Genomic DNA, 20401 nt, shown 5'->3' on the forward strand with positions numbered 1-20401 from the left:
TGTTTATACTTAATTTTTTAAAAAAAGAATGACTCAAATTTAACTCATTAGTTCATCGAATCTCGTTCATTAGCGATATAATGATCTGATTTCAAACTAATTTAACTTAATTATATTCCCAAATAAAGCTGTCCTAAAATAGGAGAAAAAATAAAATAAAATAAAATCGAAAGAGCCCTTGATCAGTGCCAGGTGTTTAATGTCAAAGAAAGCATCAAAGTCTTTCGCACACGTGGAGAAAATTAAAACGACCCATTTTTATGTCAAAAACCTTATCAAAAAATACAGAGTTCGTAAAAAAGTTGAAAACAGAAGGCATCAAGTATTAATGATGCTTTACCATGCTCAATTTTCAAGTTTAAATTAGGAAAATTTTAATAACCTGACCCTGCCCTATTTTGTGCTGCACAAATAGACCAAATATAATAACAATGATTTTTCTTTTTTAACTCACGTTCGCAGGGTGAAGCACATTTTCTTACCAATTTAGTCCCTAACTTAAATGAGGTGGTTATCCAGCTTATTACTAAAGAATTTGTTGAATTCAAGCATATGAACTGAGAAAATGAAATTGAGAGAGGGAGGAGAAGAGGAGGGCTTGCCTCTTCTGGACGGGGCGCTTAGACCCTTTTTTTTTCAATTAAATAAGCAAAGTCTTTCAATTAGTATCAATGCTGGTTACAATATGAAAGGACTCTCATATTTATAAATGAATGGAGAACCAAAAATAAATTACAACATCATCCTTGCTTTACCAGGCCTAGTACAAAATTTCTTTGATGTTCTAATATTCTTATCCGAACTATTAGATTGTCTTGAGATCTGTGCAGACCATTTGTTAAGTGTCTATATTAAGTTCTCCAAATTTCTTGTCTACGATAAGGACAAAAAAGTTTATAAAGCAAACAAAACATGAGCACAAAAACCAGTATTGATACTCTATGTTAGGCACTCTCTGCGCTCAATTCTGGAATCCTTTTGCGCCATTCGTTGTTAATTTAACCTTGGGATGGTCCGCCTATTACTCGAGATTTTTGTCGTTGTAGGGTAGCGAATCATCTCAAGAGTCAAAGACGATGGTCGTACACCTCTCACGGAGCTTGTTACTGCCGTGTGGCTAATCTTCTCAAGGGTCGAAGACAACCTCCGTACAACCTCGCGGAGCTTCTTGTTGTTGGCTGGCGATTTATCTCAACAATCGTTGTACACTCTTAGCCAAGTTTGTCGTTGTCGGGTGGAGAATTATCTCTGGGACAATCGTTTTACACCGCTCACCGAGTGCCACCACCGCTACTTGCATTCACCGACAATTGTAATAATTCAAAATACATTATTTTCATTTTACTTCAAAAAAAAAAAAAAGTCTTTGGTTTTTTTTTCAACCAAACAGCTCCACATTTTTATGTTCATTTTATACCATATAACCTTTTCAGCAAACACTTTTAGTGATAAAAGTCTTGGAATGAATCTAATTAATCAAATGAATTGGTGATTAAAAAAAAACATGTGGATGTACGAGGGATAGAAGAAATTGACATATTTTCTATTATCATAGTATGATTAAAATCGTGAATAAAGTTTCTTTAACTTATACCACTTTCGTTCCCAATCTTACTATTTTGAGCCTGATTTGATGACAATGCTTTCTAACTTTCAGTATTTTGTTGATTGCCATATAACTAAATTTGGGCAGCCATCACTAATCTAATCGCACGATATACGCAACATTGAAAAAAGATTTATCAAAATCAATAAAAATAAAATATAAATTTTTATTTCATTTTAAATTAATGAATTCTTTAATTACAATTATTTTTCAAAAAAAAAAAAAAATTGAAATACGTTTGAAGACATTAGGGAAAGCAGGCGGGGGCGTAGGGCTGGCGTGTAGCCGCTCATCTGGGAAAAACGCTACAGGGAATGGCGGGGGTGTCTTGGGACTCCGGTCTAAAGAAGGCAACTTTTGGGGTCCGACAGAGCACCGGCCGCCGCCGCCAAGCCCCATCGGACCGCATGACAAAACCCAATTAACGCTTCTCCGTGGCTTGCTTTTCCCTTTCATGGTGGGGTCTGTTAAATAAAAATAAGAAGGAAAGAAGAGAGAGGATGGTCAATGAATACTCTATTTTTCCACCAAAACCATGTGCTCTTATTTATGAGAGGTTGATGTTTTGACACCACATTTCAGCTTCTATCTTCTTCTAATTCCCAAAAAGAAACTTTGAACCGCAGAAATCTGAGGCATTTGAGTGAGCCTCTCTTTCAATTAAATTTTATTAAATTATTATTTTCGTAATATTTGATGCGAACTTAATGGATATATTAATCGGAGTGGCAATTCCATCAATCACTTCCGATTCCTTTTAGACCCCTTTCCATGTTCATAATCATTTCATCCATTTAAACCTTCTTCACCCCACCATTTCAGTTCAGTTCGGCGCCGTTACAGCCGAAATTCAGGAAAATAAATAATTAAACAAATAAACAATTATGAATTTGATTTTAATTTCTTTTTAAAAAAAATTGAGTGACCTAAAAAAAAGGTTGATGCGATTTTAATGTTTCATAAATTATAATTTTTATATTAAAATTTTCGAACACGGTACTGGGAAGGGAAAATAGTCCCTTCTTAAAATTGAAAAAAAAAAAATAATAATCAAGTTTATACAGCTTTTTTTAACAATATTAAAGTTCGAATAAATTGAAAAATGATGACCTATTCAAATATTATGCTGAATTCAGACATTTGAGAGTTACTTCCTCCTAACCGTTAACGCAAACTTTGTGTCGACGATTTGCAATATCCCAAATTTATCTGTCAATACATAAAATATCGCTCATGTGAACATAATTTAACAAAAAAAAAAAGGAGTCTGCATTGATTGTGTGGACATGAGGATTCAAAGTTGGAATGGAAAAAGTGTTTTTTGGATGCTTGTGAAGCGAACGAGTTTCACATTTTCATAAAACAAAAGATTTCCACTTATTTTCGTCGGCAATTATTCAAAGAGAAAAAAAGTATACTCACACTGCAATCATTAACGTTGATCCCTCGGGGTTTCACTTATTGGACCGCTTCTGCATTACTAATACTTAGCTTATTAAACTTTTTCACACGCGAAATTTACGCGCAATTCTTATTTATTTATATATCTAACACCCCAAAATTTGATGTATATAATTATAACAACTTGTTCTAAAAAACTAATCACGGTATTTTTGCAAAATGGAGCTTATTAGCTCAAGCAGGAGAAATCAAGCTATGAATCTATTAAAAGAAGTTTCTTGATCGAGTTTGGCTAAACAAGAGACTGCATGATAATTAATATATTATATTTCACTTGAATTTATTGTGAATTTCTTAATTATCACCAAAATATTGAGGCATTTTAGAATACTTTTTTTGTGTATTGCTAAGAGAGGTCTTAGAGGTGATGCATTTAGCTAAAATAAGGGCGTCTATACGGAGTCGGGTTTGAATCACTCAAATTCACCATTTTATTATATTAGTTGAAAAATTTAACCCAAACTTAACCTAACATTAGCCCGTCTAACCTGAACATAACAGATTGTACCCAATTTACTGTGAAGATAAAGATGATATAATCTTTTACTTCAACAAAAACTAATAAATAAAATATGATTTATTTAGCCAAACCAGAGCCCGACTAACCTAAACCCAAATAATAGTCAAATTTAAATTATTTAAATAATTAGGAACTAAAATAATAATCAGTCTATAAGGTTAACCAAAATAATAATTGGGTCAACCTAGACATCAACTTTTCAATTTTATCAAATAAATCTTCCAACATCATAAAAAAAATGCTAAACCATAAATAAAAATCCATCAAACATTATACTATACACAAACATATTCTTGAGTGCTACCATATGATTAACCTTTTAACACACTTCCAAAGATCAACACTAATAATTTGATTTGTACATCTGCCCTATATATATATACATGTGCCTATTTAAGAGAGTTTAACAAATGCGGCTCATAGAATAATTTACATATTTTTTTAACTGTAGCACATATCTGTAGTCCGTATGTATTGAGCCTTGAGCACGAGATCATATAGCTGAAGACAGAGAGCCCAATTCCTAAGTTAAGTGGATTACACTCATAACATTGTCTATATATCAAAAAGCTATCCTATCAATGATTTACATAACACTAATCAGATAATGAGAAATAAGGCATTATATAAATACATTTAAAACTCTTATCAAACATTAAAACATCATGGAGAAAAAAAAAACAAACAAAATGCATGATAATCATTGAATATGGTAGATATATTTAGAATTCGAATGGCATAAAGGATAAAGTGCCCATAGCAGATGTCATAGCATTTTAAGTTATGAGCACAATCATACATATTAAAAAATCATAAACAACATCACAGAAAATAGCAGAACATAACAGGATGGAGCTCATATAACAACTGTTATCAACATTAATTAATCTTCAGTTTGTAGATTGCCAACCAATCTTTTATGCTGCTTTTTAAATATATTTTAATTTAATTTTCATCAACAATGAACAGCCTGCCTTCAAACCAGGAAAAAAAATATGCATCTTTAGTTATCAAGTTCTCTGCTTTTTATTTTTTTAAAAGGGAATGATGAGCCTCAAAATACCAATATTAATAGTATAAACTAATATTTGCACAGCATATTTATTAGAAACAGAATAAAGAATTTCAAAATATCAGCTTCAAGCCCACACCCTGCCACAAAATAATAATAATAATAATAATTCGCTGTCATAATTTGGACCTAAAACAAGAAGCCAATAACTGAGAAAATGAAATCAACTCTCAAACCACACGATTATCACTGTTTGACAAGTAGGAAATGTTGACCGCTGGCCGTGCAACAACTAGCAAGAACCAGCATGTCCTTCTCCTCCTTAATTACTGAAAACAAATTGCATTAAATTGAACAGATAAGGGCCAATCGTATTGGGCCCCAACAAATGAGCGTTGAGAATTAAAGATAATTAAAGATAAATTAATGGACTGCCAATACTGAATGACATAATGACGCAATTATTTGAAGGTTAGCTATGACATACATGCTTTGCTCGGACAGGAGGAAACTAGAAGAAAATGAAATGAAACCTCAAGAAATTGTTGGATTATAATATGATTAAAATGAATCTACAATTATAAATAAGTCTGAACTTTCCATCCCCATTTTCCCCACTTTTTTTTTTTTTTACGGGGAATATATTTGATTCGGGGTAAAATTTATAAGAAAAAAAAAATTTACGAGAGTTATTTCATAGTTTTTATATTTCTCTTTTTGATTCTCTGCTTGAAACCAGTAAAAAATTGACGCAAAATTGAAGTGTGAGTTTGTCAATTCTTTACTTTATTAGTTAGTGATTTGAATCAAATAAAAAAGCAACTCAACTTCTCCTCAACCAAATAAATCAATGAAAGCTATATACTCTATTCAACATCTTTAACAATTTTATCTTGATCTACTTTTTACTCTCTTTCAAAACCTACACACCAAACAGAGGCTTAAATTCCACTCACTTGAACAATAACGAATAATTATATCCAAGGAAAATGCTTCAGGCAGACTATTAATTGCCCATCAACTCAGAAGCATCTCAATATATTATTTATATATTTTTTGATTTTATTATGTCTCATTACATTAGAAATTAGTAAAGGTTTGTAGTTCACTTCATTTATTTTTTTTATTAAGAAATAACATTGCACAGGACTATGAAAGTTGATGGAAAACTGCACCGCCGAACGCCTGAAAATTTTCAAAGAACTCCTGTCGATTGAGCTAGATGGGAAAGAACTAAATAACCGAATTGCAAAAAAAAATCTGCTGCACTTCCAAGAACCGAAGGACTACAGCCCAAAAACTTGGACTGTCGTAGAACACCTTCCTGCAGCGACTGGATTGTTCAAGAACACCTTCAGCTTGCTGTAATAGCTGAATAGCACCTGCAGTTAAAAAAAAGGAATGTCGAAGGACCCTGCTGGTTTGCTACCAAATGCCTGTAGCCCGAACAGCCAAAGACTGGGAGCTTGTACAGTCGAAGGATCACCTTGCTACTAAAGGAATTGTCGTAATTACTTCGCTGGAGGCCAACAAGAATAGGATTGCCGAACTTCTTGCTTCATGCCAACAAGAACCTGAAAATGTCGTTCTTCTTCCAGCAGCCAAAAAACAGTTTTGGCTGAATTGCCAAAGAACTCCTTTGTTGTGCCGAATTCCTGTTTCTCGTTTGGACAACCCAAGAAACACCTGCAGGCTGAAGACTGGAGGTTGAATATCTTCTGTAGCTGAAATATCGAAGACTGCTTGCAGTCTAAAGTTTTCAGAAATGCCGAATGGGTCTCCTGCAAAGCTTCGACAATCTGGACAACTGAATGAAAGGAGAAACAACCGCAGCAAGCAAAATAGAAAAATAGGGAAAAACAAAAAGGAAAACTGCAGGAAATGAAATGCAAAACAGGAACATAAAAACACCAACCAATTACGTGGTTCGGTCCATAGGACCTACATCCGCGAGAGGGAATCAACAGCAAATCCACTAAAACAATTCAGAAGAAATTATAAGTTCTTTTACATTGAGGAATGAACACACCTCTTGATCACTTCCTATTGAAGTTACCTCGATACAAGATCTAAAAAACTCTCCCCTCAATGCTTAAATCCTCTCCCATGTTTCTTCTTGGACTGATTTTCTTTCTCTTCTTCTTCTTCTTCTTGGTTCTTACTCTCTACAAGTCTCCCTCGTCTGTTTATAAAAAATGAGGCCTCCCAAGTAGACCCGGTTCACCATAGAAGCTTCTATGAATCTTTAACAGCTTCCATGGTATTACAAGTTTGTCATTGTCTTAGCTAATTGTGAGTTCTTGAATCTCAATTACAAAGTTCCGTAATATAGATTCGCTCCATCTAGCCCCTTGTTGAGTTCACTAAATCCAGACAGTATCTAAACTTAGATGTAGGTAACACCTTGGTGAGCATATCAGTTAGATTTTTTTTCAGTACGTATCTTCTCCTCAACTACTGAACTCTTAGCGACATCCTCCACAAAATAAAGTTTTACATCTATAGGCTTAGACCTTTCATGAAAGACCTGATATCTGGTTAGGCGAATTGTGCTTTGGTTATCACAGAACACAGTTACAACCTTCTAACATATGTCAAGCTCTTTAGCCAAGCCCTTTAGCCACATAGCCTCCCTCATTGCTTCTGTCATAGCAATGTTTTCAGCCTCTATTGTTGAGAGAGCCACAACAGATTGAATGATGGACTTCCAGCTAATGGTAGTACCGAAGACAATGAAGATGAATCCAGTAAGCGACTTCCTGGTGTCAATGCTTCCTACATAATCAGAGTCCGCGTAACCGACTATATTTTCATCTTTGTTCTCCTGCTTCTTAAAGAGCAACCCCAAATCAGATCTTTCATGAAAAGTCTAAGCATATAGATGTAAAGCTTCATTTTGTGGGGATGTTGTCGTTAAATGTTCAATAGTTGTGGAGAAAATACCTACTGAAGAAAATCCAGCAGACATTCTCACCAAGGTGTTACCTACAGCTAAGTTCAGATACTATATGGAACTCAACAAGGGGCTAAGAGCCCCATCGAGGCTAGATGAAGAGAATCTTTATTACGGAGTTTTGTAATTGAGAGTCAAGGTAGAGAATTGTTATAATAGACTCACAATTAGCTAAGATAATGACAAATTTATAATTTCATAGAAACTATTACAGATTCACAGAAGCTTTTATGGTGAATCGGGTCTACTTGGGAGACCTCATTTCCTATAAATAAATGAGGGAGGCTTATAGAGAGTAAGAACCAAGAAGAAAAAGAAGAAGAAAATCAGTCCAAGAAAAAGGGAAGAGGCTTTAAGAATTGAGGGGAGAGTCTTGAGGTCTTGTATCGAGATAATTTGGAGACGGAGAGATCAAGAGGTATGTTCATTTCTCAATATAAAAGACCTTGTAATTTCTTCTGAATTGTCTTAGTGAATTTGCTGTTGATTTCATCCCGTGGATGTAGATCCTACGGATCAAACCACATAATTCGTTGGTGTTCTTGTGTTTTTGTCTTGAATTTCATTTCCAGCAGTTTTCATTTCTATTTTTTCTTGTTTTTCTGTTTTGTTTGCTACGGTGATTTTCTCCTTCCATTCAGTTGTCCATATTGTCGAAACACTGCAGGAGACCCATTCGGTATTTCTAAAAATTGAAGACTGCAAGCTACAGAAGATATTCGACCTCTAGTCTTCAGCCTGTAGGTGTTTCTTAGGTTGTCCAAAAGAGAAGCGGGAATTCGGCTACAACAAAGGAGTTCGACAATTCAGTCAGATCTGTTCTTCAGCTGCCAGGAGAAGAACGACATTTTCAGGTTCTTGATTTTCTTGAGGTGCAAAGCGGTCCTATTTGTCTTCAACAAAAGTTTTATTTCAACCATACTCATTCATCTGCTTTCACACACCAAGAGTGCGCTCCAAAGCTTTGTTATCGAGTTTAATACAAAAAATCCCCAAGTTTTATCAAAATTACAAGGATATCATATTTCCTTATTCTTCAGCCTGGAGTCCCTAATTCTTTCCCAATATAGACACTGAACGAACAAAAAAGAGGCATTTAAATACATACCATCCAGTTCATATATTAAGGTTTTAGGGAACCTATCTTCCGGTAGATCCAATCCGAGGAAATATCCAGGTTCTCAATATCACCAACCATTCCACAGTCGCCCAGAGGCTCCTCATTAGAGATCAATAATTAATAATACAACAAAGAGTATTATAGTCATCCCTCAAGCTCTCATCGTCGAAGAGTGAGCTACATATCGGGTTACGGTAATTCACTCTCTGCTCGTTAGTCTAACGTCGCTCTGCCAATAGGAGTCTCTCACCAAGAATCGAGGGATGACAATCAGACTAGATCAACTGATCAGTAAAGCCTAGCCGATCAAATCAATCTTGCCAACGTAAAACCAATTAAGTTCAGTTGACTAGCTATGCTAGCTCAGCCTGGTCGATCGAACCAGTCTTACAGAGCCAAAGCCAAACAAGCTCAACCAGTACAGTAAGAGAGCCGAATAATAGACGAATATATGTAAAATATCTAGAATACTCCCTACAACCCTCAAGCAGGGGGCAAAAATATAACATCATCATATTTTACTCTCTCCTATAAATAGAGAGAATATTTTATGAATAAGATACGATCAATTATTGTTCATTATTGCTCGTTCCAATCTCTCTCTCTCTCTCTCTCTCTCTCTCTCTCTCTCTCTCTTTCTCTTCCTCCCTCCCCTTCTCCCTCTCTCTCTCTCTCTCTCTTCTTATGCTCCATTCTTTGAGGTATAATTCAAGAACAAATCAAGATTCAACATATATATTTATATATCTAACAACTAAATATTATTTTTTTACATTTATACTTTGGGTAAGGTGGCAAATATATAAAAATTGAAGCTTATGTGTTAGATATGTTAATACATAGGGATTGATATGTATGCAAACTTTATGAGAACAAACGTCAAGAGATTTTTTCTCTAAGAGGATGTTCTCTTCATTTTCATAATATTATGAAACTTTTTTTCTCTGAAAAAACTATTTCTGCACTTTGATCAATTTCAAGAAGTGAAAATTCATTGTTGTTTTCAAGTAATTCTTAACACCACAAGGCAATTAATGCAATAATATCTAGAAGCTAGTTTAAAGCATGTTTTTACATTTAAACACGTGCATTGTAAAACATTTAGTTTTTATTTAAAGATTATTTTGCTAAAAAATTTAAAATAATTAATAAAAAAATAATTTCTCAAATTATATGCTTGCCTGAATTATTTATAACTTCATATCATTACCATACATTTAAATCAAAATAACTTTGACTAGAATCAACATATGTCCATAATTTATAAATAAACTAAGGACAATTGAATCATTGATCACATTAAATAGCAACGCATCAACCTCATCAAATGAAAAATGAGAAAATTTGGCTTAAAAAAAACGATAAACCAAATTTTTAATCAGGGGTTGAGAATCATTATAGTTATTTTGAGAGTGAAACGTATAAAATTTATCTTATAATTCTCTCAAAATAAATTCAACAGCTTCAAATCCCATTCTCTGTTGGATTTGTGGAGCCTAGGAGCAACCAGCAGCAGTAGTGGCAGAGGAGTAATCCGGCGTGTCAAGTTGCTCTGGAGAGGCAGTATACCTATGCCATACCGGCGTAATTATGCCAGCCAAAAGAAACCAACTGGCGTAACCACCCCAAGGCGTGTAACTACATCAAGGGTTTGCTCCTTCCAGGCCTCCATCCCAAGCACACAAAAAAATTACACTGTGTGACGGCGTGATCACACCGATGGTTATTTCTCTCATGTTCTAGTCTTAAGCTTTGATTCAAGCGACCAAGGGGTCTTCTCTTGCATGCGGAGCTTCTCAAGAAGGTTATTCCTTGAAGCAGAGAAAAATCGCAGAGGATTTCGACATTAAACTTTTCATGTGGGATCAAGAGGGAATTTGATGCGAAGTTGATACCAAACTTAACACAACCATGAATTTTATTATGCAAAAGAAATTCGGAAACAATCACGACTCCAAAGGTAACAAAAAAAGACTAGTAAAAAAGAGGAAAGGCAAGGGACACCAACAAAGAGGTGTTGGTTGGTGGTTGGTCCTGACAGCAGCAGGTAGAGGCGGCGCCAAGGAGGGATCGAGGGAGCACATCGGCAGATGGGCTCGCAGGAGAGCATTGAAGCGACTGGTGGGCAGCAGGGAAAACCCAGATGGGCGGCGCGAAGATGACCGTCGAGATAAGCAGGCTGTTGTAGGGAGTCCGACAGAAGCAACAAGGCTGGCGGCCTGCTAGGGGGAACTGAGTGTCAAGTGACTGATGAGAATAGTCGGGCGAGGCACTTGACGATGCTAGAGAAAGAAGGTGCAGATTGGGAGGGTGCCCGGAGGGAGAAACAGGGTCGGCGACCTGCGAGGGAGGACTGGGGTTGTGGGCAGCTACTGTGAACGAGCTAAACAGGTCACTAGTAAGCACTGATGAGGACAAAGGACAATAAGTAGAGAGTCGAAGGTGAGCAACGAGGCAGGCGGAGTGCTAGGGAGATTCGGAGTTGAAGGGCAACCATTGGGAAGGGTTGGCCGGTTCATTGGAGGAGCAAAAAGAACACATGGTGGTTGATAGAGGATCTGAAGATGCCAGCAACGGGATGAAGGCTGCTAGGAAGTGAGACGAGGATAGTCGGGTCTCTTAGAGGGACCCGGAGGAAGAGCAATGGTTGGTGGCTGCTAGAGTGCTGGGAGAATAGGTTGACGGCGGCGGACATGTGGAGAATTCAAGATAGTCACCACCTCGAACGATTTACGCCGAAGCACCTGCTCGTCATCTAACACAGCCCTCGAGGGAGGGAAAATGTCGGAGGCAAAATTCTGAATTCATGAAAACAAATAACACACCTAACCTAGACAAACAAGACCTATATAAAATGGTGATTAGCAAATAGGTAAAGGTAATAATCAGAATAGGGAAGAACTTAGAAAGGAAAACATAGAATAAGCAAGAACTAAAAAGGAGAGTAATGAAAAAAAGGAAGGGAAGATGAGGAAAAAGTGGGCAGCAGGTCAGCCTGGTATGAGTTGTCATTTAGCTTCCGAAATATTCTAAAAGGGTCATCTGCTCGAGTCATGAGCTTTCTGAATGCTCCAATTGGGAACCTTTCCTGCTTGAGTCAAATCCACATGAGGTCGTCTTCTTGGAATGTCACCTTCTTCTTGAACTTATTTTTCCTATGCCTCATATTTATGGTTATGCTTGGAGATCTCCTTGTCAACCTCTTTGTGAAGTTTTTGAGTCTTTTGAACCAGCTCTGTAGAATCTTGTCCCTGCCAAAATGTCCTACTAATCCTCCATTTTGTCTCTCCTGAACAATGACCTCTCTCAGCGAATATCTAGGAATGCAAAACTGACTCTGGTGGAATAAGTAGTCATCTGCTTGACAATACTACCCTGTCATTTTCTCCTGACAATATTCCCATTTCCTTGAAGTCCTCATCGGCGTTGTACGAATCTTTACAACCTCAAACTCTACAACTACTGTTTGCATTGTGGTGATTTAGCAAGTGGCAATGACACAGTGCATCACTTGAGCAATTATGGCTTGTTGTCTTGTACTTCAGCACAAATTGGAATGATGCTAGAAATTCTCTCTAGATAGTGTGTCAACCCTTCAGTTTGTTTTAGCTGTTGAGAAATTTCAAAGCCTAGTGATCTGTAAACAGCGTGAACAGTCCACCAGTAGGTAATGACTCCAGTGTTCCAGAGCTCGTACAATGGCATAAAATATTTTATCATATGTTGAGTATTTCCACCGGGATTATTCAGCTTTGCACTGAAGCAAATGATAGGATGACCCTCTTGGCACAACACTGTCCCTATTCTGAAGGCAAATGTATCACACTCTACCTTGAAGAGCTGGTTGAAGTCTGGTAAGGCTAGCACGGGCGCCTGAGTTACTTTTTCCTTGAAAATGTCAAAATTGATATGAGTTATCGTTGTCCATGAGAATTCCTTCGCTTTTAAAAGCTCTGTCAAAGGGGCGAAGATAGTGTTGAAGTTACAGATAAATCTCCAATAGAACAATATAAGCCCCAAAAATCAGCTTAGCTTGGAAAACTATTTTGGTGCGGTCCAACTTATAATAGTCTTGATCTTCATGGCGTCCATCTGATGCCTGCATTGTCACGATATACCCCAAAAAGCACACCCTGTCTGACATAAAATGACAATTTTTAGGATGGGCAAAAATTTGATCTTCTCGCAGTACCTTGAACATTGCTCGTATGTGTTGTAAGTGCTCCTCAGATCTGTTGTACACCAAAATATCGTCGAAGTAAACTACCATAAATTTTCCAATGTGGGGTCGGAATATCTGGTTCATCAATCTCATAAGTGTTGGGCACATTTGACAAGCCAAAGCGCATCACTGTCTACTCATACAACCCATCTCGTGTTTTGAAAGTGGTATTCCACTCATCTCCTGGCCTCATTTGTATATGGTGGTAACCGCTATGCAAATCGATCGTGGAAAATATAGTGGTTCCGTAGAACTGGTCTAAAAGGTCATCTGGGAGAGGAATGGGGAACTGGTACTTGATGATAATTTTGTTGATGGTTGTGTCGGGGATGCACATTCTCCACGTTCAGTCTTTCTTGGGTACCATTAAGGCGGGCACAGCACAGGGGCTAGTACTTTAACTAAAACTCTTGTGACGAGGTCCGATACTTGTCGTTGTAACTCCTCGTACTCTGTCGATTGCAGCCTGTAGGTGGGTTGAGTAGGCAATATTGATCCTAGCATGAGATCGATGTAATGTTGAACATCCCTTAGTGGCGGCAATCCCTCGAGAACAGTCTATAGAAAAGTGGCTCGCGAGACTATGGCTTCCTCTATGTCGCCTCCTCGTGTATCCTTAATAGGTAAAAATACGATGTACTTCCCATTCTTCTACAAAATATAGGTATTCTTGAAGCCGTCATGCAGAGCCTTGCGATCAAACTGCCATGGTCTCCCCAGTAGAACATGACATGCATCCATTAGAACCACGTCGCACTATACCTACTCCTATAACTAGTCACCAACTGAGAACTCAACTGGGAATTGCTTATCTACTCTTATCTCATTTCCCTTTTTTGAGCCAAGTGAGAGAATAGGGTTGAGGATGTGTTGTGTGGCTAAACCCGGCTTTTTCACCATCAGTGCGGATACGATATTTTCACAGTTGCCACTGTTGACTATCAGACTGCAAACCTTGCCCTTTACTGTGCACTTTGGGGCAGACAATATTACGCTTTAACCATGATTGAACTCATTTAGATTTCATTTGCAACATTCTCTGCATAACTAACATTTCTCCTTTGTCACCCTGGAGCGAAAGCTCTTCCTCGGGTCTATCCTTGGGCTCTTCATCCTCTATCTCCTCAACAACGCCCTAGTCTGTGAATGAGACAACCCGAGTTGTGAGATAGCTGGAAGCTATGTGACTGTAAACGCGGCACCAAAAACATTTTCTGGCAGGCACAGTCCCCGAAGAACTACCCTTTTCTGGCTTTTTCCCACTAGGCTCGGCCTTGTCACTTCCTGGTACCGGCTTTCCTGCTCCTCCTGAAGTAGGCTTCGTTGTAGCTGGAGTTGCAGACGATGGCCTGAATGATAAATGACTACTAGGGCTGCAACAGAACCACATTGCTGAAAGCAAGCTTCAGACCCCCAAATATCAGGCGATAGTTAGCTCCTCTGGCTCAACTAGTTCACACTTCATCTGCAAGTGATTAAATTGCGTTGTGAGTTTCTCAACTGAAAAGTCTCGCTGCTGCAAATGGTGGAGCCATAGGTCCTAACAGTAGATATTTTCTCTGTTGTTCTTTCCGCTGTCTTTGCAAGTTCTCCCACCACAATGAAGCACCCTTTTTCAACTTAATGGCTATCAACTTTACCTGTGCATCCTCTTATTCAAAGATTTGTTGCACCGATCGTAGCCAGTCAACAAAGTTATATGAATTAATGCCTTCATCAAACTATGGCAGATCAACTTTAATGTCGAAGTCCTTGTACCTCCCATATTCGGGCTCCTCTCGCGGTCTCTTCTGATATTGAATACGAAAGTGGCATGGTCGGTATTCCTCGTCGTTGATGTCTTCTCTATGGAACGATTCAGATCTTCGTCTCTGTCACCCCTTCAACTCTGTATCATGGTCGTGGGTAATTTCCCCTTGGGGGTGCCATCATCCATATCTCCTTATCTTTGTTGAAGGCGAAGGATTTCCCGTTGTATTTAGTCCTGGATAAGGTCTGGTAGGTATCTTCTCGAGGGGATGGTTGGAGGACCTGTGGAGGGAAAGGTAAAAAAGAAAAAAGAAAGAGCAAAAAGACAAGTAAAAAAAATAGAGAAACGAAAGGGAAAGGAGAGGAGAGAGAAAAAAAAAATCGGTCGAACTCTAAGGAACCCTATGATAGGACTAGAGCTATGCTAGCTCTGATACCAAATGATGTCAGAGTTAACTCAACCAAAACTATGAAAATGAATTTTATTATGCAAAAGAAAGTCAGATACAATCAAGACTCCAACAGTTTACAAAGCAAGACTAGTAATAACGAGGAAAGGTAAGGGATATCGATGACAAGGCGGGGGCTAGTTGGCAGCTGGTCATGACATCAGGTGGAGGTGGCCCCGGGAGGGCTCGAGGGAGCACAATGTCAGATGGGCTTGCAAGAGAGCATTGAAGCGACCAATGGGATGCTAAGAAGACCTGGATGGGCGGCAGGAAGATGACCGCCGAGGTAAGCAAGCAGCTGTAGTGAGTCTGACGAAAGTAGTAGGGCTGGTGTGCCTACTTATGGGAACTAGGAGCGTTGGGTGATTGTTGGGAAGAGTCGCGCGAGGCTTTGAACGATGTTGGAGAAGGCAGACGCTAATTGGGAGGGTGCCCGAAGAGAGCAGCATGGTTGGAGACATGCTAATGAGAACAGAAGGTGGTGGGTGGCTACTAGGAAAGAGCCAGATGGGTCGTTGGTAGGCGCTGGTAAGGACAGACGATGATAGGTAGGGAGCTGAAAGGGAGCAGTAAGGCTGGCGATCTGCTGGGGACTCTCTGAGGTGATGGATGACTGTTGGGAAGGTTGAACGGTTTGCTAGAGAAGCAAAAAGGAACAGGTGGTGGTTGGTAAGGGATCTAAAGACGCCAGCAACAAGGAGGGACTTGGAGGGAGCGAAATGGCTAGTGGTTGTTGGACTGCTGGGAGAAGAGGCTGACGGCAACGAATATATAGAAAACACAAGGAAGCCACCACCTTGTATGAGTTACAGTCGAAGCACCAGCTCGTTGTCGGATACAGCTCTCGAGGGAGGGATGACGCTAAAGGGAGAATTCTGAATTCAAGAAAACAATCATCACCCTTGACTTAGACAAACAAACTTATAAATAATAGTGAGTAGCAAGTAGAAATAGGAAATAATTAGAATAGGGAAGAACTTAGAAAGGAAAACATAGAATAAGGAAGAACTCAAAAAAAGAGTGACAATAAAAGGAAGGGGAATAGAAGGGAAACAGGTATGAATCAGATAGGGTTGGTTCACTGGGCCCTAAGCCCAATTCTGCGTCAGAATTTTTGTAAGTTTCATTGCTTGTAGAGAGTTCATTTGAGTGTCTATCTTTATACAATTATGGATCTTCATAGTAAAAAATACTTGGTGATGTGGCTCCGTGATTTTTTTTCTTATTATAGGGTTTTTCCATGTTAAATTTTGATGTATTTTTTTTTTTGGAATTGTTTTGTTGTGCTTCGGCTCAAATATTTGTTATGGATTTCTCGAATCAGTACGATCCTATTTCACGGTGTGGTATTGATTTCTAATTCATCGCAACCCTACATAAAAAATCCCAAAAAAGATATATTAGAGCGAAGTGTTTGAATCGAGTGGGAGCATTAACTGTTGAAGCTACGTACAAAGTAAAGAAGTTTAATGGATTAAACTTCGCGTTCCAGGGGATACAAATGGAGAATTTATTGTATCAGAAAAAATTATATTTGACATTGCAAGGAATCACCAAGAAGCCCAAATCAATGGCTATGAAGGAATGAGAGCTGTTGAATTGAACGACCTTAAAACTGAACAACTGTAGACTTGATCTATTTATCATTTCCTTATCTGTTGCATTTAATATAGTGAATGAGAAAATCACAGTGGATATCATGGTGACAATAACAAAGATGTATGAAAAAATTTTAGCTCCCAATAAAATTTTATTGAAGAGGTTATTCAATATGAAGATGATGGAAGACAATTCAGAGGTAGAGCATCTGAACAATTTCAACACAGTAATGAGTTAATTTTGTTATGTGGATCGAATTTTAAGATTAGGTTAGAGCATTGTTAATTTTTTCTTCATTATCGAACAATTGAGATAGTTTGTTCACGGTGATAACACTTCTAGGAATATGAAGTTGAACTTCAAAGGCATCGTGGGATTGATGTTGAATAAAAAAGTCTGTAAAAACGCAAGCAATGGTGAATCTTCAGGTTTTGCGTTGAATGTTGAAAATAGAGAAAGAAATCTAGACAGAAATACAAGTAGAGATAGACTCAAGTTCGTAAGAGGAAAGTCTAGGTTGAGTAGAGGAAATGACAGGAGAGAATGTTGAAACTGTTAAAAGAAATGACATTTCAAGAACAGTCAAGCTCCAAGGAAGGCTGATGGTAAACGACAAGGAACCTCTACAAATGTCTCTACTGGAAAAATTCAAGGTTAACACGTTGGTGTTAACCCTAGTCAGTATTGAATCTTAAATAGTAAGTTCATGAGCCTTTTTATGCATGCCCCAACAAAGAGGCATTCAAAAATAACACTGAAACTAATCTAAGGGGCTTTACGTGAGAGACAATACATTTAATATCGTAGGAAATGGTGATATGGATATCAAGTTGTAAATAAAACTATCTGGAAGCCCAATGAAATCAGACATATTCCAAGTATGAAAAAAATTTTGATCTCTGTGAGCCAACTGACAAAGTCAAGATACATGACTCTTTCATCAGTGGCCCGTGGAAGGTAATCAGGAGGTCATGGTAACGGCTCATGGCATGTTTAAGACTCTTTAATCGATCAATGAAATGGCGGATTTCACTGATGTGGCTGAAACCAAGATGGATGCACATTTATGGCATCGGAGGTTTAGTCATATGAGCGAGAAATGTATGAAATACATACTTTTAAAGGATAAATTTTGGGATTTGAAATCTGTAGATTTAAATTTGTGTGAAGATTATCTATAGGACAAGCAGAAGAAAGTTTCTTTCTCTAAATGTGGGTCAATTGTGAAGTCAAAGAAATTAGAGTTAATGCATAATGGACATATGGGGTCCTATTTCAATTCAGTTCATTAGAGTTTCTCATTACTTTGTCATATTTATTAACGATCACACTAGAAATGTATGTGTTTGCTTCTTAAAGCAAAAAGTAGGCATATTTGAAGTGTTTAAGAAGTGGAAGATTATAATAGAAAATAAGACAGACTTGAAACTAAAATGTTTCAGATCAAATAATGGGAGTGAATATTATGTCAAAAGTTCAAGAATTACTGTGCTTCGAAGGAGGTTAGACATGAGTTCACTATTCTAAGAACTCCACAACATAATGGAGTAGCTGAGCATATGAACAGACCCATCACAGAACGTACCAAAAGTATGAGGTTGCTTGCAAGTCTACCAAGATAGCTTTGGGCAAAAGTAGTGAACACTGTAATGTATCTAATCAACAATCAATACCTTTAAAAGAAGTCTTACCTGAATAAGTCTGAACTGATAAGGTAGATCTATCCACTTGAAAGCATGCGAGTGTTCTGCATATGTCCATGTTGATGCAAGGTCCTGAAGTAAATTTGACTTGAAATTCGTCAAGTGTACATGTATTAGTTATGGCTCATATGGATTTAGGTACAAGTTATGGGACTATCATAATCAACAAGTCATCAAGAGCAGAGATGTTACATTCAATGAGATGAAGATGCACAATGACAAAAATAAAACTCAGGATTACCCATCAGTTACTTCTAAAGAGCTCAAATATATTAAGATAGAAGACATTGGTGATCGAGAGAGTCGAGAAATAAGTGCTCAAACAAATAAAGCATGTAAAATTTCTCAGTCACTTGTTACTGAAGTTAGAAGGTCATGTAGAGCTATTCAACCGACATAGAGGTATTTTCCTTCTTTGTGCTATTTGTTGCCATGAGGATGCCACTCAGTTGAACTCGCGAGAGTGAGAGTTTGGCATGGATAATGAAATGTAGTCCTTGGAGTCAAATCACACTGTTGACCTCATTTTTGTGAGGCCTTAATCTCTTACTCCCATAACCCATAATTTAGCCTTAGGAGTTCCTGGTTGACCATCCTAGCGGACTAGTAATGGAGCCTACCTCCCATAGAACTTCAAACCGCTTACTCATTTTTTGTGAAAAAAAAAAAAAAAAACTCGCACGAATGGTCCCAAGCACTCAACCTCTAGTTGCAAGGGCTAAGGACCAACATGCAGAGGGTCTGAAAATGAGTTCCAATAGGATCAAACGACCCTAGGTTAACCCTCGGTGACTCAGCAACGCACTTGTTGCATCACACACAATTTTAGCTTAAATTGAGTCGCCCGCCAGCAAACTCGTCCGGACGATCCCAGACGCATCTAGAACGTCGATTTTAACTAGGAAGGACACCCATATTGCTGTGGTTCCACACTTGCGCGAACTGCACGAAAATCGATGCACGTTTCTTCTAAATCAGCGGGGCAAGGGTTTGGGTTCAGCCCGGGCTCAATTCGAGCTCGACACAGGCTGAACGCAAGCCAGGACTATTTAAAATTTCAAATTTTTAAAATGTAAATTTTACCTCCAAATTTCATCTTAATTAGATTTAATTAGGAGTTAATATTTACCTAATATAACTGCTCCTGTATGGAAGGAATTTAATATCCCGCTCCATTGCACCTGTAACGGGACTCCTGCTTATCTTCCTCGCGCTCGAGACGCCTCCTGTTTTTTGATCTTCCTCGCGCTCGAGACCCCTCCTGCTTATCTCCCTCGCGCTCGAGACTCCTGGCTTATCTCCCTCGTTCGGCCTGCCTCGCCTCTCCCTCGACCGAAGACCGAAACTCTTCGCCCGCCTCATCTCCCTCTCCCTTTCCCACTCGCCTGCTCTCGCCTGAGCCCCGCGCTTGATCCCCCGTCTTCTCGCATCGTAGCCGCGGTCTCTGCTCGCGGCTACTCATCCACAGAAAACCTCGGCCGGCTCGATCGGGCGTTTCCTCCTGCGCCCGAAACTCTTCCATTCGCGCTTCCAGACGTCGCCCGCCTCGCCTCAGCTCGCTCGACGTGCATCCAGACGCCGTTGCTCGCCCCGCTGCTCATCTCCCTCGCTCGAAATTCCTCCTGCTCATCTCCCTCGCTCGAGATTCCTCCAGCTCATCTCCCCGCTCGACTCCCACAGACGATCGAAGCTCCGCTCGCTTCCCTCTCTGCACCGAAGCACCCTCACAGTTTCCAGATTTTTTTTTCTGCATCTATCTGCATCTACTGCAGTTTCAGGTTTGCGCCCTTTATATTAAATTTATCCCGAATCTAATAATTTGTTCGCTGTTTACATAATCCTTTATACAGATTAAATTCGTCATCACCATTAGCTTTATCCTAATTGCTTTTGCTTGGTTTTATGAGCTTCCTTTATCCATTGATATTGCTCTTTATTATTTAGATTTGAGCTCTGATTTTGATTTTTATTGTGAAAAGCTTCATGATTATGTTAAGATTCAAGAAA

At 38.5% G+C, this 20401-nt stretch overlaps 1 long non-coding RNA gene across 1 annotated transcript; it reads right to left on the reverse strand.

The window, feature by feature from the left end:
* Positions 1–4812: 4812 nt before the first annotated feature.
* Positions 4813–18818, reverse strand: LOC110022714. Its single transcript, XR_002293807.1, has 2 exons — positions 18383–18818; positions 4813–4928 (listed from the first exon to the last, which is right to left on the reverse strand). It is a non-coding gene; the product is annotated as an uncharacterized LOC110022714 (long non-coding RNA).
* Between the last annotated feature and the right edge of the window lie 1583 nt (positions 18819–20401).

Source organism: Phalaenopsis equestris, unplaced genomic scaffold (genome assembly GCF_001263595.1).
Source record: "Phalaenopsis equestris unplaced genomic scaffold, ASM126359v1 Scaffold000202, whole genome shotgun sequence".
In the NCBI taxonomy this organism is placed as follows: Eukaryota; Viridiplantae; Streptophyta; class Magnoliopsida; order Asparagales; family Orchidaceae; genus Phalaenopsis; species Phalaenopsis equestris.